Source organism: Ochotona curzoniae, unplaced genomic scaffold (genome assembly GCF_017591425.1).
Source record: "Ochotona curzoniae isolate NIBS_2020 unplaced genomic scaffold, NIBS_Ocur_1.0 contig_430, whole genome shotgun sequence".
NCBI classification, from domain to species: domain Eukaryota; kingdom Metazoa; phylum Chordata; class Mammalia; order Lagomorpha; family Ochotonidae; genus Ochotona; species Ochotona curzoniae.
In genome coordinates this window covers 5,838,642-5,852,952 of record NW_024466219.1, presented here as the reverse complement: position 1 = coordinate 5,852,952, position 14,311 = coordinate 5,838,642, and the positions used below count along the sequence as shown (strand labels likewise).

The 14,311-nt window shown below is 43.1% G+C and overlaps 1 pseudogene; it reads left to right on the top strand.

Annotated features, from left to right (window-relative positions):
- Positions 1-3,142: 3,142 nt before the first annotated feature.
- Positions 3,143-5,520, top strand: LOC121160083 (annotated as a pseudogene).
- The last annotated feature ends 8,791 nt before the right edge of the window (positions 5,521-14,311 follow it).

Here is a 14,311-nt window from a genome sequence, read left to right as displayed (position 1 = left end):
AACTGAATATTCTAGTGGTTTTCAATTATTCAGCAATATAGTTTATCAAAATTATTGACCCAGCAATTGCAATCACCAGCTGACTGGGGGTGACGGACTGTGCCGGGCCCTGTACTGGCAAGTACACATAAGAATCTGGTCTGGGATCACGTCAGACAAAATTCCTTTGGGGATCTCCCTAATCGAACTGCCGGACTTAGAATCCCAACCATGAAGAGAAGTGCAGGTTCCATGGTCTGCCATGGAGTGCAAGCCTCAAAACTGAACCTCCTAAGAGGCTCAGACAGAGCAGTAGACAGCATATCCAGGTGCACATGGAGGATATGGCAGTCCATCAGAACCTGCAAAGGACACCTGGTACCACAACAGAGGATGGAGGACAGAACAAATCAATCAACTACTCCAGCCATGTGTTGGTAATGAAAATATGGGCAAATGGAGACTCTAAGATCTACTATCTCAACCAGTGGATTCTGCAGCAACTTCATAGTGCTTGGAAAGGCAAGATTGGCAGCAATTTAGAACTGTTGAATTATCAAAACCACTGGAGCAGGACCCTCAGAGTATGGCCCAATTGGAGGACCTGGGATGGGTGGAAGGCTAGGTGGGGCTTCTCCCTTTATCTCTCTCTTTATCCCAGACACAAAAGAAAAAAAAACAATAATGTGGAAACAATAGTCTTACCCACTTTCCTGTAGCCCTTGACCCTTGTGCCCTAATCAACTATGTAAAGATTGTCAAAAGTAAAGGGAAAAAGAATTCACAATCAGTGTTCTGGATGTCGATCCATTGAAGGTAGATCCCCTTGACTCCAGGTAGCCTGCAGTTCAGGAAATACACAGATAATGGAGCAGTGAGAATAAAACAGTACTCCCAATAATAAAGTAGACACTAAGGGGACAGAGAAGAAGAAAGTACACATACTGTGAACTTGAACTTGCCACAGAGAGCTTGGTGGAGGCTCAGAATGCAATCACTGGATTATTCGCAGTGTGAATTGTTGGTGATGCAGACACATGAATTGAATAAAGGAGAAAAGTTGAGCATGGCATGCTAGTTGAAATTCCACTTCTGTGGGAAAGGTGGCTACTACTCTTGATGGCCTAATGGCTGTGGAGTAAGAGGGAGAGAGAAATGTGTAGGGTGATTCCTCATGTGGGGAGGCTCTTGGTGACATTGCCTACTGAGAGATGATAGAACAGTAAGTGTTAACTGCAGTAAAGATGCCACTTTCCCTCTGAAGTGCAGTGTTGGAGGAGCGTCAGGTGGAACTGTCCATCACAACCCTGAAACAAATTTCTGGGACTCAGAAGAGAGGTGGGAGTTGAAGCGTGTGCTCATTGTAGAGTTAGTGTCCATCAAAGCACCTTCAGACAGATTCCCTGAGGGAGCAGAAAAAAAGAATATGAGAATCAGCACACATGAGTGTGAAATGGAAAGGCTGAAGACATTATAATAGCCAAAGATTATAATCAATAAAGCCAGAAAATGAAACAAGTTAAACAAGACCAAATTCTGAACAATGCACAGAATTTAAAATGAAGCCTCACTCAGACTCTCACTGAGGTAGTTTCAGTGAAGTGGGTGAAAATTCTGATTGTAGGGTGGTGTTGTGATATAGAGGGTTGAGCCACTGCCTTTAATTGTGAATCTTATGTAAGCAATGGTTTGTGTCCTGCTGTTCCACCTCCAAGCCAGCTTCCTGTTTATGCACCTGGAAAGGAAGTGGAATCTGACCTAAGCACATATGCCCCTGGCACCCACCTGGGGACTAGCATGCAGTTCCTGCTCTTGGCTTCAGCCTGATCCAACTCTGACCATCACAACCATTTTGGTGGATTGATAGATGAAACACTATTTCTGTCCTCCCTTTCTCTCTTGGTAATTCTGCCTTTAAGTAAATAAACAACTTTTATTTTCAAAAGGAAACATTGGATTGCCCTTCATTAAAAGAGTTAGCATGAAACTCAAGCTAAGTGATGACAGGGCCTCTTTGTTCAGTCGAGTTTGATAGACTGCAGAGTCCCACAGAGCTGGGCAGTTCTTGGTTGAGTGAGAGCAGGACTATTGTCACTACTGATGATCTCCCTGGGACTTTGTCCTAGTTTTCCATGGCTTAGAAACAAAACACCTCACACTACATGGCTTAAAATAAAGAGATTTATTCCTCGGTTTTAGCAATGTGGAGCCTGTGTTCAAGAGGTTAACAGGGTTGATTTCTTCTGGGGGCTGTGGGTAGGAGCCATCTTCCAGTTTCTGTGGCAGTCTTGGGACTTGACATTGCTTGAGATGGAGAAGCATTGCTATGATTTTTTATATTCATCTTCACATCTTGTTCCTTCTCTGTGTGCTTCTGTGTTGAAACAGCCCCTTTCTGTCAGGACTAGGATGAAGAGATACTCTGGTAATTATATCTGCAATAAGCTTAGCTCCACAAAAGGGCACACTTTGAGGTATGGAGAACCTCAAGATAGGAATTTTTGAGGCACAAAATTCAGCTTATAGCAACTCTCAAACTTCAGGATCAGAAATGAAATCTGGAATTTCAGAAGTAACATTTAACAATACCAGATCTCTAATGCTATTTATGAATTTCCTCCTTTGACTGTGAGATATTTTCCCTAAGTAATCCTAACTTCTTTTCTACCCTGTTACACTCCCCACCCCCGTGGAGGTAAGGCCAGAGGTTTGAACTGATTTTGCAAATGTCTCAATGGGGGTTACTCAGCGATGCTGCTCCTCTCCCTCCTTCCACATCTGGATACAGATAGGAACTTAAGGACATCGTCAAACTCACGTGGCTTTCACTACTGTTATATCACTACTCCAGCTGGCTTTTTTCAATAAGTCATTATTTATCAACTTCATTTAAAGCTCTAAATTGTATGAACCAGAGAGGGATGCAGGTATCTGGTGGTTGTGTTAATGGGAGAACCCTTTTCGTTTGTCTGTTCCTCTCCTTAGCATCCTCTTTACCTGCTGTCATTTTCTTTTACATTGTGTAGTCAGATTACTGTGGTTATCTTTTCATTATAAAAACAAAAGTTTATTCCTGGCAAAATTCTGTACTGCACATCTGTCTTAGAAGCAGTAGGTATCTTATCTTTGTCTTCTCTCCTGCCCAAGCTCATCCCATTGCCCCATGGAAGATTTGATGGACATAGACATGAACCCTCTGCAGCCCCAGAACTATTTTTTAGGTTGTGAACTAAAGGCTTCAAAGGTTATCACTTTAAAGCACACAATGCTGAAAATGAGCACCTGTTGTCTTTGAAGAATGGTCAGTTTGGGTGCTGGTACAAAGGATGTGTTCCATGTCATTGAAGCAGAGGTCATAAATTATGAGGGCAGTCCAATGAAAGTCACATTGGCAACCTTGACATTATCTGTATAGCCAGCAGTTTCCTCTTGGGAATTTAAAGTAGTACCACTTATGATCTTAAGACTGAAGTGTGGTTCAGGGCTGTACATATTAGTGGACAATATTTAGTAGCTGTGGAGGAAGACACAGGGTCAGAGGAGGAGGAAAAGGAGAATGTGAAGCTATCAGTAGTGGCAGCAAAATACCCCAGAATAAAGGAAAGGTGCTGCTCATAGATGTTACCATCTATGCCATCATCACCTATGCTGCTGATGAAGATGATGAGGAAACTGAAGAAAAGGCTCCAGTCAAAATGCACAAAAGTCAAACCAAAATGGAAACGACTCAAAACCATTGACATCAAGATCAAAAGGTCAAGAATCATTCAAAAAACAGGAAGAAACGTCTAAAATACCAGAAAGATCCAGTTTTGTAGAAGACATTAGAGCAAAAAATGCAAATAAGTATAGAAAAAGATGGTTCTATTCCAAAAGTGAAGCTAAAATTATCAATTATTTGATGAGTTGTTTCTGGAGACTGACCAGGAGGCGATTCAAGACTGCTGGCAGTGGAGGAGGTCTTTTTAAGAGACTAGTTTGAATAGTTCATTAAAATCGGTCATCTTATTTCTATTACAGTTCATCTGGGTGTCCTTTTCGTAATACAGATTAAGAACTTTTCCTAGTATGTTTCATAAATCTGTCCAGGTGCCATTGTCACGAATGTGTTGTCCAAAATGCCTGCCTTAGTTTTTGAAGATAAAACACCAGCTTTTGCCTTGTTTCAAGCGTGTAGAGAATGTTATGTTAGAACATAGTAGTAGTTGTGGTCAGACAGGGAAATGGTGGGGAGACCATAATATACATGTGGAATAAACTTAGTATTTTAATAAAGTAGACAAGTAGAAAAGTTTACTGTTCATCACAGCCTTTTTACTTCTCTGAGGTACAATTAAAATCTTTTATGTGCTTGAAATGCATCATTCCTTGCTAAAAAGTGATCATGCTAACAAACTTACTAGCCATCTATTCAGTTGTTCTATTTATTGTGTCTCTTTTGTAGATGTTTGTACTTTTTTAGCTCTCTGTTTCTAGGAGTTATGTAATTACCAGTCTAGGGGAAAACTCATCTCTGAGCTCCTTCTGTTCCCTAGGAGCTGGAATGTGTTCACCGAGCATGCAGGTGGCTGGAGTGTGTTCGCCGAGCGTGCGGGTAGCTGGAGTGTGTTCACCGAGCATGCAGGTGGCTGGAGTGTGTTCACCGAGCGTACAGGTGGCTGGAGTGTGTTCACCGAGTGTGCAGGTGGCTGAGTAGAAGTTTGTGTGCTGAGATGCTGAATCTTCAGGATGAGTGGAATGAAGACCTGCTTACAGAAGTGGAAGACATGACACCAAGACCACATCGTGGGTGGAAGAAACGACAGGGCCAGCAGCCAGGGAACACACATGTGTAAACAATACTCAAGTTCCTGTGTTCCTGGTGAGAGCAGCCAGCATTGGGCACTCCCTGAGTTGGTAAGTTTTGGCTGATTTCAGACCTGCTTCAGACTTTTTAACTGTTGTCTTACAGTGATCTAATTTTCCAGATTGCCTAGAGATTCTACAAACTACTTGAAATGCAGTTAAAATGTTTCCTTCTTGTTTACACCAACCAGAGCTTTTCTTCGTTGTTTGTAAATCAGTACTTAGCTTCATATTTTATTTTTTAAGGTGTGCACAACACTGTGAGAGCTACCAAGGAATGAAAGAGTATAGGAATCATGATCAAAATGTGTTAATATAAATAATGTCCAAAGATTTCCTTCAGGTGGTATGCAGCTTAATATTCTCACATAGTATGAAGAAACTCTGCAATTTGTTAGATATCTGTTTACCAGGTCATCTTAATTAGATCCAGATATTTTAGCAGAATTTGGGTGTGAGGGTCTCCTGAAGAGCTGAGTAACACCAAACAAATTGCAACCTCATAAATCCTTGGAGTTAACAGTTTCCTCTGGAGACCATGTATTCTGTTATTTGAATCATGGGAAATAAGAAAGCATTTCCATGATCAAACTTTTGCAGAATAATATTTTTGGGGTTTATGCTTATTATTATTTTTCATCTGTTTTTATCTGTACAGACTTTCTTCGATATGTCACAATTAAAGAGAATGTGTAGGCCAGCCTGTCAGTTAGCCGAGCCTGTGCAGCGGGCTTGCAGTGGGCACACAGCTGATTGGACAGCAGAGTGACTTCAAAGGCTGATCTGTGCTGGGCTTCTCTGCCGCCTTTCCATATCTGTGATTTTGATCACCCTAAGTACACTATACATTGCTTGAAATCACCCTTAAAGGAAACTCAGCTTAGCCACTCTTCTTTGTCTCATTGTTGATAATACACTTTATCAAGATTCTCTTGAATAGCCACAAGTCTATCCAGTAGTTAAAGTGTGTGTGTGTGTGTGTGTGTGTGTGTGTGTGTGTGTGTGTGTGTGTGTGGTGAGGGAGGGCAGGTGAAGGCAGAATCAATTACATTGACAGGTAGCAATGGACACCTTTTCTTAATTTTCAAAATTTCTACATGACTTTACAGTCATTAGAGTGTAAAAATGTTTTCATCTTTAAGTTCTCTGTCAGTTATGGAAAAAAATTGTTTTTCAAGCTTGGCATGCACACTGAATACACTGGCAGTGATATTTTGTTCATTTTCAAGAAGAAACTTGTTGAAAAGAAATGTATCCTTAGGCCCTAACTGCACACCTGGGTAACTCTGGTCTCCTGCTGAGTGCTTTAGCTCTTCTAGACCATTAGTTTCATATATGTATGCACATTGCCTGAACACTGTGACAATAATCGTAGTGGCTGTGTTCTTAAAGTAACAAAGCTACAATTACTTTAGTGTGAGCTTGTCATGGGTCCAGATATTCCACCAGGCATGGTTTGTAAGGACATGGCTTTCTTAAATGACTATCAGATGCCATTTCATTTTTAAATCAGTCATCTAACTCAAGTTCAGTCAAAATCAGAGTCTATTCCTTCATCATGTCTATTAGTATTCCCATTCTTGTATTGTGTCAATCACCGTGGTTATTAACATTTAAATCAGAAACCTTAAGTGAAATCCAGTTTTTTAAGCTTTACACACAAAAAAATTAATGTTGCCATTCACATATCTGGCACTGGAACATATACGTTTTAGTTTCCAGATAATTTTGCTTTACATAGAACAATTGTTTTATAAAATGATTAAGAATTGGGAATATCCTAGGATATCCATCTCACTTGGAACAGCATGTTCATAACCAAACCCTTTCAGTTCTGAAACCTTGCTTAGGGTTACTGCATTTACATATTTCCATTTTTACTTTCTTTGCCTTGAATCAGGGAATCTCTACTTGCCTCCCAAAACTTATCACAGAGGCCTCCTTCTTCGTCTATTTGTCCCGATGCCACAACTTGGCACTCTTTTTCACACTGTCCTGCAGATCAACTCCTATCCTGGCTTGTATACAGTCTTGGTCAATCGCTTTATCAATATCATTTATACTTCCCACATAATGCATTACTGAGTAATTTCACTAAATTTACCTCTAGCAATCTCTCAACCAGTCAACATTATTTTCCCTATTGTTTGCTGTGTTCATATGGCATCAGCCCTATTCCTACTTTCTTTTGGATGATTCTTATTCAAGGACATTTCAAAGGGTTTGCAGAAAATGAAATCAAAGGATGAATTTATTTTCGTAAAAAATATTTGTTTGAAAGTCAGACATAAAAAGGGCTATCAAAATATTCATAGAAAATGTGAAGTATGAATCAATTTATGTATGAATTCATTTTTACACCAAAGTAAACTTGTCTTTCCAAAACAAACTTTTGAAGCGTTCTTCTAATCTTTTAAGATTCAGTTCAGAGGGCCCAGAGGTGTGACCTAGCAGCTAAAGTCCTTTCCTTAAATGCGCTGGGATCCCATATGGGTGCCGATTCTAATCCCCGTGGCCCTGCTTCTCATCCAGCTCCCTGCTTGTGGCCTGAGAAAGCAGTCAAGTATGGCCCAAAGCCTTGGGACCATCTATCCGTGTGGGAGATCAGGAAGAAGTTCCTGGATCCTAGCTTCAGACTGGCGTAGCACTGGCCATTGTGGTCACTTGGGGAGTGAATCGTCGGATGGAAGATCTTCCTCTCTGTCTCTCTTCCTCTCTGTATATCTGACTTTCCAATAAAAATAAAATAAATCTTTTTTAAAACAAGATTCAGTTCAGAAATAGCTTCTTCTGGGGAAAGTGAATAGTCTATACATTAAAGGATTTATATCTGAATTCATTTTTTTAAATTGAGCTGGATTCTAGTTTCTTCTTTCTTGTATCTGAGAGGCTATATAGAGATAATTTAAAAGAAGGATTCTGGAATTTATTTCTTTGAAAGGCAGAGAGACTCAAAGAAAGAATTCCCATTTGAGAATTTGTTCACCAAATGCCCAGATGTCCAGGACTGGGCCAATGTGAACCCAGGAGCCCAGAGTTTGTTTTGAGTCTCCTGTGTGGAGAGCAGGATCCAGGTTCTTGAGACATCCTCTGTTGCTTTGCAGGTGCGCAGAAACATGAGGCCAGGCATGCTGGGACGAGATGTGGATGACCGTGTGCTTTCCAGAGCACTCACACAACACCCACTTGCCTCCAGACTCCACACCATCCTGTGCTTGCCTCTTGTTACACTGTGTTTGTGTATTTACGAAACTGTCCTCATTCTTCATCTTCAAATTTCTTCTAAATAAGTGAATTATCTTCCATCCCAGTCTTATCAGTGCAGAGCATATCACAGTTTCTCAAAAAAAGCATACTGCTTTAAAATTAAAATTCAGAGCCCTGCATGATGGCTCAATCACTGTATCCTCACTTTTCAAGCACCAGAATCCCATATGGGTCCCAGTTTATGTCCTGGTTGCTCCACTTCTCATCCAGCTCCTTGTTTGCGATCTGGGAAAGCAGTTGAGGATGGCCCAAGGTCAGCCTTTGGACTCTGTGCCAGGGTGGAGATGCAGATGAGGCTCCTGGTTCTGGATTGGCTCAGTTCTTGTCACTGTAGACATCTGGGGAGTAATCCAGTGGATAGAAAATTTTTCTGTCTTTCCTTCTCTCTGTAAATCTGCCTTTCCAACAAACATAAATTAAATCACATTAAAATACAAAGATTATCTCCAAGATCTTAATGGGGTGAGCTGGGACTAATATTCCATAGAGTTACGTAACAGGCAGAAACCTAGACACAAAACCTGATGGAACATTTCCAGTTCATCATGATGAGAAATGTTTACTGCTCCCCTCTGCCACACTTACACTGGTTACAACTCTGCATGACACACAGATGATTACATTAAACCTGAAAACATGAATAAAGAATGCAGATTGTAAAGAAAAAACTGAAAGAAGAGTTTTCTTCCTCCAAGATTGTTCTTCCAAAGAGGTTCCAGCAAGGGGGATATGCTCTGGTGAAGATGTGAATGCTGGTGAAATTCATACTATCCTTTGGACCAGAGGAACGAGCACAAAGAGGGCACGGGGACTGGAGCCTGAGAGGTAGAGTGAGTGAGAACTGGTTAAAGAGAAGCTGATGAAATGAGAAGACTGAGACTGAACAGTTTGAAGGAGGAAACCGGAGCACCTGTAAGGCTCATGCAGAAACACCGGCGGTTCCAGACATGCTGGTGTAGTGTGGGGGTGGGCTTGGGGAATTTTGAATGAATTTGGAATTTGGGTGAGAAGAAGGGTGAGGTCCCAGGTCAGCACACATGCCGGGAGCTTGGGACCCTTAGTGGGCAGGCAGAGCTTCAGGCTGGTACACAACCCCACTGGAAGGCTTGGCTTCATAAAACTGAGCTGGGAAACCCCTGCACTCCCAGGCACAGGGACTGTGACTACGCAGGGAATGGGGTAAGGATGTGTGTGGGCTGGAGGATCGCTGAGTGAGCATGTTGCAGGTGAGGAATGACTTCTGAGGGGCTTCCATTGGCAGTCATTCTACTTGCAAGTAAGTGAGAGGGCCAACACCGAGCAGTTTGGAGGGGGAGGGGGGACTGGAGAACCTTCCTTGATCATACTGATGCACTAGCCCAAGTGGGGACCTGAGCTTGGCTGGTCAGCATTGACCACCACTGACCACAATTGCTGACACAATTGGCAGGGTTAGATCATAGTACCCATTTAAGAAAGTCAGAACAGGTTGGGCCATGATGCTAACAAGCACATGAGAGAATCAGGGCTGGGAGCAGATTCTGTGGGGGAAATGTGGGCCCATCCTGGTGGGACTGCAATACCCACTGCTTTGCTTTAGAGCTCAGGGTGGTGACAGGCTGAGCTAGGCATGACCATGGAGCATGAACACTCATGCGTACAGGTGTTGGGAACAGGCTAGGCTTGTAGGCTGCTCCATGCTGCAGCACTCACAGGCACACCCAAGAATAGGATGTGGGGATGGCCAACCCACAGCATCCACCAGCTCATACAAAGGCTGAGACAGAAGGGGAAGGCTATAGTGGGTAGGGCCTAGCCCCTGCTGGCACATGTGAGACCTGGGTCTGGAAGTAGGCCAGCTGCGGTAACCTGGGCAACTCCCCAGGTGTGCTGTAACTCCTGCTAGTGAGTATGTGGTTTAGGCCTGGGTGTTGTTCAGACTGGGCAAGGTAGCTTCCACCCATTAGCAAGTGTGTGGGTTGGTTCTGGAGGGGCAGACCAGGTCGGGCAAGGCCAAACCTTAGCCCGATGGCATGTTTAGGAACCAGGCTGGGGTGTGGGTCATGCTGAGCTGGGTTTTAACACCTACTGATTTTTATGAGCCAGGGATGGGAATAGGCTTGGCAGGGCTAGGCTTCAGCACTTGACAGCAGAGTTGGGAGAGGGGTGACCCAGGGCAAGCCAGGCTGCAGCATCCAATGGAAAAGGTCAAGGTGGGGGATGGGCTATGCCAACTTTAGCAGTACAAATTTGTGTCTGGGAGCAGGCCTCGTTGGGGAGCTAACAGGATGTCTTGTCTGGGTTGTGTTCCTACTGTGAGTTTCAGAGCCTGAATGGGGGTGGAGATTTGGGCTGGTGTCCAAAATCAGCAGTGTCCCTCAGCATGGGACTAGGTCTGGAGTGTGCCAGACTGGGCTAGGCTCCAGTACATCCTGATACTCGTGAGACCCAGGGTGGGCATAGGATGGGTTGGGCTAGGTCTCAGCACCTGCCGAAAAATGTGAGAGCTATGTCTGAGCCTGGATTTTGGCTAGACTGTAGCACTGAACATTAGTAAGTGGTGTGGGCCACATGGGCGAGGCCACTGTTTCTGCTAGGACAGGAGGTGGACTAAGTTAGTATGGGCAAGAGCCCACGAGTGAGAGAACGGCTTGAAAAACTCCTCTGTCAGGATTTAGTCACTATAGGTGAGCACAAGAACCAAGGCTGGGAGTATCCCAGACAAGGCAAGGTTATGGTATCCACTGGTGCATACATGTAGGTCAGGTCTGTGGGTGGGCCAGGCTGGACCAGTTCATAACACTCACTGGTAGATCTGAGAACTAGGAAAGGGTGCAGCACAGGCTGGGTTGAACTGCAACACTAGCCAGTTCATATTAGGAGTGAGACTGGGGGTTGGCTGGGCTGGGATAGGTTATAGGGCCCACCAGCATGAGCTGGAACTGGGTGCAGACTGGGTTGGGCAAAGCTACAGCACCCTCTGGAAATGCCGAGGTGAGGTGGGCCATGCCAGACCAGGCTGGAGCACCCACCAGCACACATGAGACCTGAGAGGAGGGGCTCCATAGGGGGCAACATAGGCTGCGTTGGTAGGCAATGCTCCCACTGATAAGCACAAGAACTTGAATTGGGAATAGACCAGACTAAGTAGGGCTATAACACCTGCTGACCTGCATGTGAACTGGGTTTGGTGCAGAGCTCAGCTGAGCTAACTGACTGTACTCACTGGTGCATACATAACCCATAATGGGTGTAGGCTCGTTTGGCTTTTCTACAGTATCAGCTGACAAATGTTTAAGCTAGACTGCAGAAGCACCTGGAGAGTGCAAGATCCAGGACTGGGAGTGGGCTCAGCAGGGAAACTGGACACCTCTCTAATGGATTGCAACTCCCACTGGTGAGCACGAGAACCAGGGTTGGGGACGGGCCTGGTTAGGCGGTGGCACCCACTAGCATGATTGTGAGCTGGCTAGTGGTGTTAGTTGAGTCTAACTATGCTTCAACACCCATTGACATGTACTGGAGCTGATGGTATTTGGGACAGACTGGACCAGTCTGTTGCACACACTGGCAAGCACAGAAACCAGGGTTTGGGTGGGCCTAGTGGGGGTTGCTCTAACTAGGCTGAAGTTCCCAGTGGTGTATGTGAGAGTCGAGCATGTAGTGAGCTGGCTCGCTAGCTGGGCCACAGCATGCTTTGGTGGATGGAAGAGTCAAGATTGCAGACACACTGATCCAGCAATTGCAACAACCAGTGTGCATAAGCTGATGTAGGTGACAGATGGAGCCAGATCCTGTACTGGCAGGCACACACAAGAAGTGGTTCTGGGATCACTTCAGATGAAATTTCTTTGGAGATCCCCTAAGCTGAACTGCTGGATTCAAAACTGCACCCACGGGGAGAATGGCAGGATCTGTGCCTTGACTGTGGAGTGCATGTGTCAGTACTGGGCCTCCTCAGTGGCTGAGATGGAGCAGTGGATGACATGCCAGAGGCACATGGAAGATATGGCAGTCCACTGAGGTTCTGCAGAGGACAGCTGGTAAACATAGCAGACAAAGCAAGACAGAACAAATTGGACAACCACCCCAGCCAAGCTTTGACAGCAAATATGTGGGCAAATGGAGACTCTAAGGTGGACTATGTCAGCCAATGGACCTTGGTAAGATTTTCTTATACTTGGATCAGTGAGATCGACAGCATGTCGGGACTGTTGAAACCACCTAAGCAGAATCCTTAGAACATGCTCCACATTGGGGACCTGGCATGGCATCGGGTAGCCCTTCCTCTGTCCCCTGGTCCTGAGGCAGTTGGGAGGCTGGGTGTGGCTTCTCATCTTATCTCTCCCTTCTCGCAAATACAGGAGGAACGGAAAGAAAATTAGGAAATAATGGTCTCACCCACTTTGTCCTAACCCCCAGTCCTTCCCATTCTGATCAATTATGTAAACATCATCAAAAATAAAATAAAAACTGAAGAAAGGAAACACACTATAAAATCAACACAAATGTTAAAACTATCCAATAAGATTTTCCTGTAAATATGCACCACGAAATAAAGCAGTCATTTGAATTAAATTAAAAAATACAGAAAACTCCAGACTGTACAGTAGTTTTTTCCCATCAGTTTCCTAGTCCCATCAGTTTCCTAGTGTTTTGGTGAATCTGCCCACTCTACTCTCATTGGATAATCCTCTTCTCTTCTGTGTATCATGATCTGTATTACCCATTAGCAGTTTTACATGTCGGCTCTCACTGGCCCTTAGTAGAAGTTTCAGAAATTGGCCCATACAGTGGTTTTGTCCAGGAGAGAGTTTTGCGCTTTATTTTCGGTTTGAGATGATTTGTTTTGTTTCATTGCCTGCATCCGTGACCCTTGCTCCTGCGGTTACTGCTTTCTGTCTTCTGGCTGCCTTGGGTTTGCTCTCTTGACCTTACGAAAACTTGTAAAATTGAAAATTTTGTTGATAAATTTTGCCGAATTGTTTTGTATAAATATATATAAACTTATTAATTTCCTTATTAATTATATGAGCTAATTCCTATATGTTTGAAATGCAGTGTTTTCGCTTGATTCTAATATTTTAGCTCATTTATATGTTTTTACTTGTAAAACAAATAATAACCATGTTTAATAACAACATATACATGTAAAGCAAGTGAATATATATTCTATTTTTGAATAATTTATATAGAATATATTTAAAAGCACTTCCATTTTTTGTTGTCATTAGCATACAGCCTTAAAGTTGTTTAGCTTTTTAAAATTGGTTGACATTTCCTTTTGGATTTTCGATGTGTAATTCTGATTGTTTTCCAAATATGCTGGAAATGGGTGTATTTTTTTATTTTTTTGAGAACTAACGTTTATATTCACACGCACTTTCAATTTACCTAAGCCTGTGAGGTCTATGCTCTCCCTTGAGGTATTGATCTTCTCACTGGGATGGTTTCTCTTGGTGTATGTCACTGCTGCATCCAACACAGCAAACCGTGTGTCTACATGAGCATACAAAGCAGGTCACACCATTCCTCCCAGTATCAAATGTTGGCTCTGGCAAGATTTTCCTTTGGTGTCGGAATGCTCAGTGTGACAATTTTTGTGGAGTATGCATGTATAATATTACACATATTTATGTTTTTTAGTTAATTATTTAAAGTTTCTCTTATAAAGTAAGCTTATTCTTCTGCTTATCTTGCTGTTGGTTGTTACTTATGCAGTCACTGTTTCAGCACTTTGGTTGCTGTGTTTGGGTTGCTATCTATGTAGCCACCATCTCAGTGCTTTTTTGTGTGTCTGGAACTTCAGTTGTAAAGACATTGATATGTTTACCATCACGCCATGCATCTTAGTTTGCTTTTGCGCTGTCAATTGCTTCTATTTCTTTCGGAGAGTTCCTTGAGATGCTTTTGTAGCATTCTATTATTCCTTCTTGCTACTAATTTTTAAATTCAAATGTATTTTCATGACATTTGTTTAGGCTTGTTATCGCTACTCGCCTTTAACTCTTTTCAGGATACTTTAGACATATTTACTATTGTTTGTAATTGGGCAGTTAAAATGATTTTGCATAACCGTTTTGTTTACAACCCTCAATGTGCTTTTTCCCCTTTTATTTTCTGTTACTCTGTCTGCCCTTACCTCTGCACTCAGTTCCAATTAGGTGATTGGAGGGTAGATGATTTTATTTCCAAAATAAAGTTGATGGGAGGAGGTTGAGGAATGCTTTGCAGGGCAAGG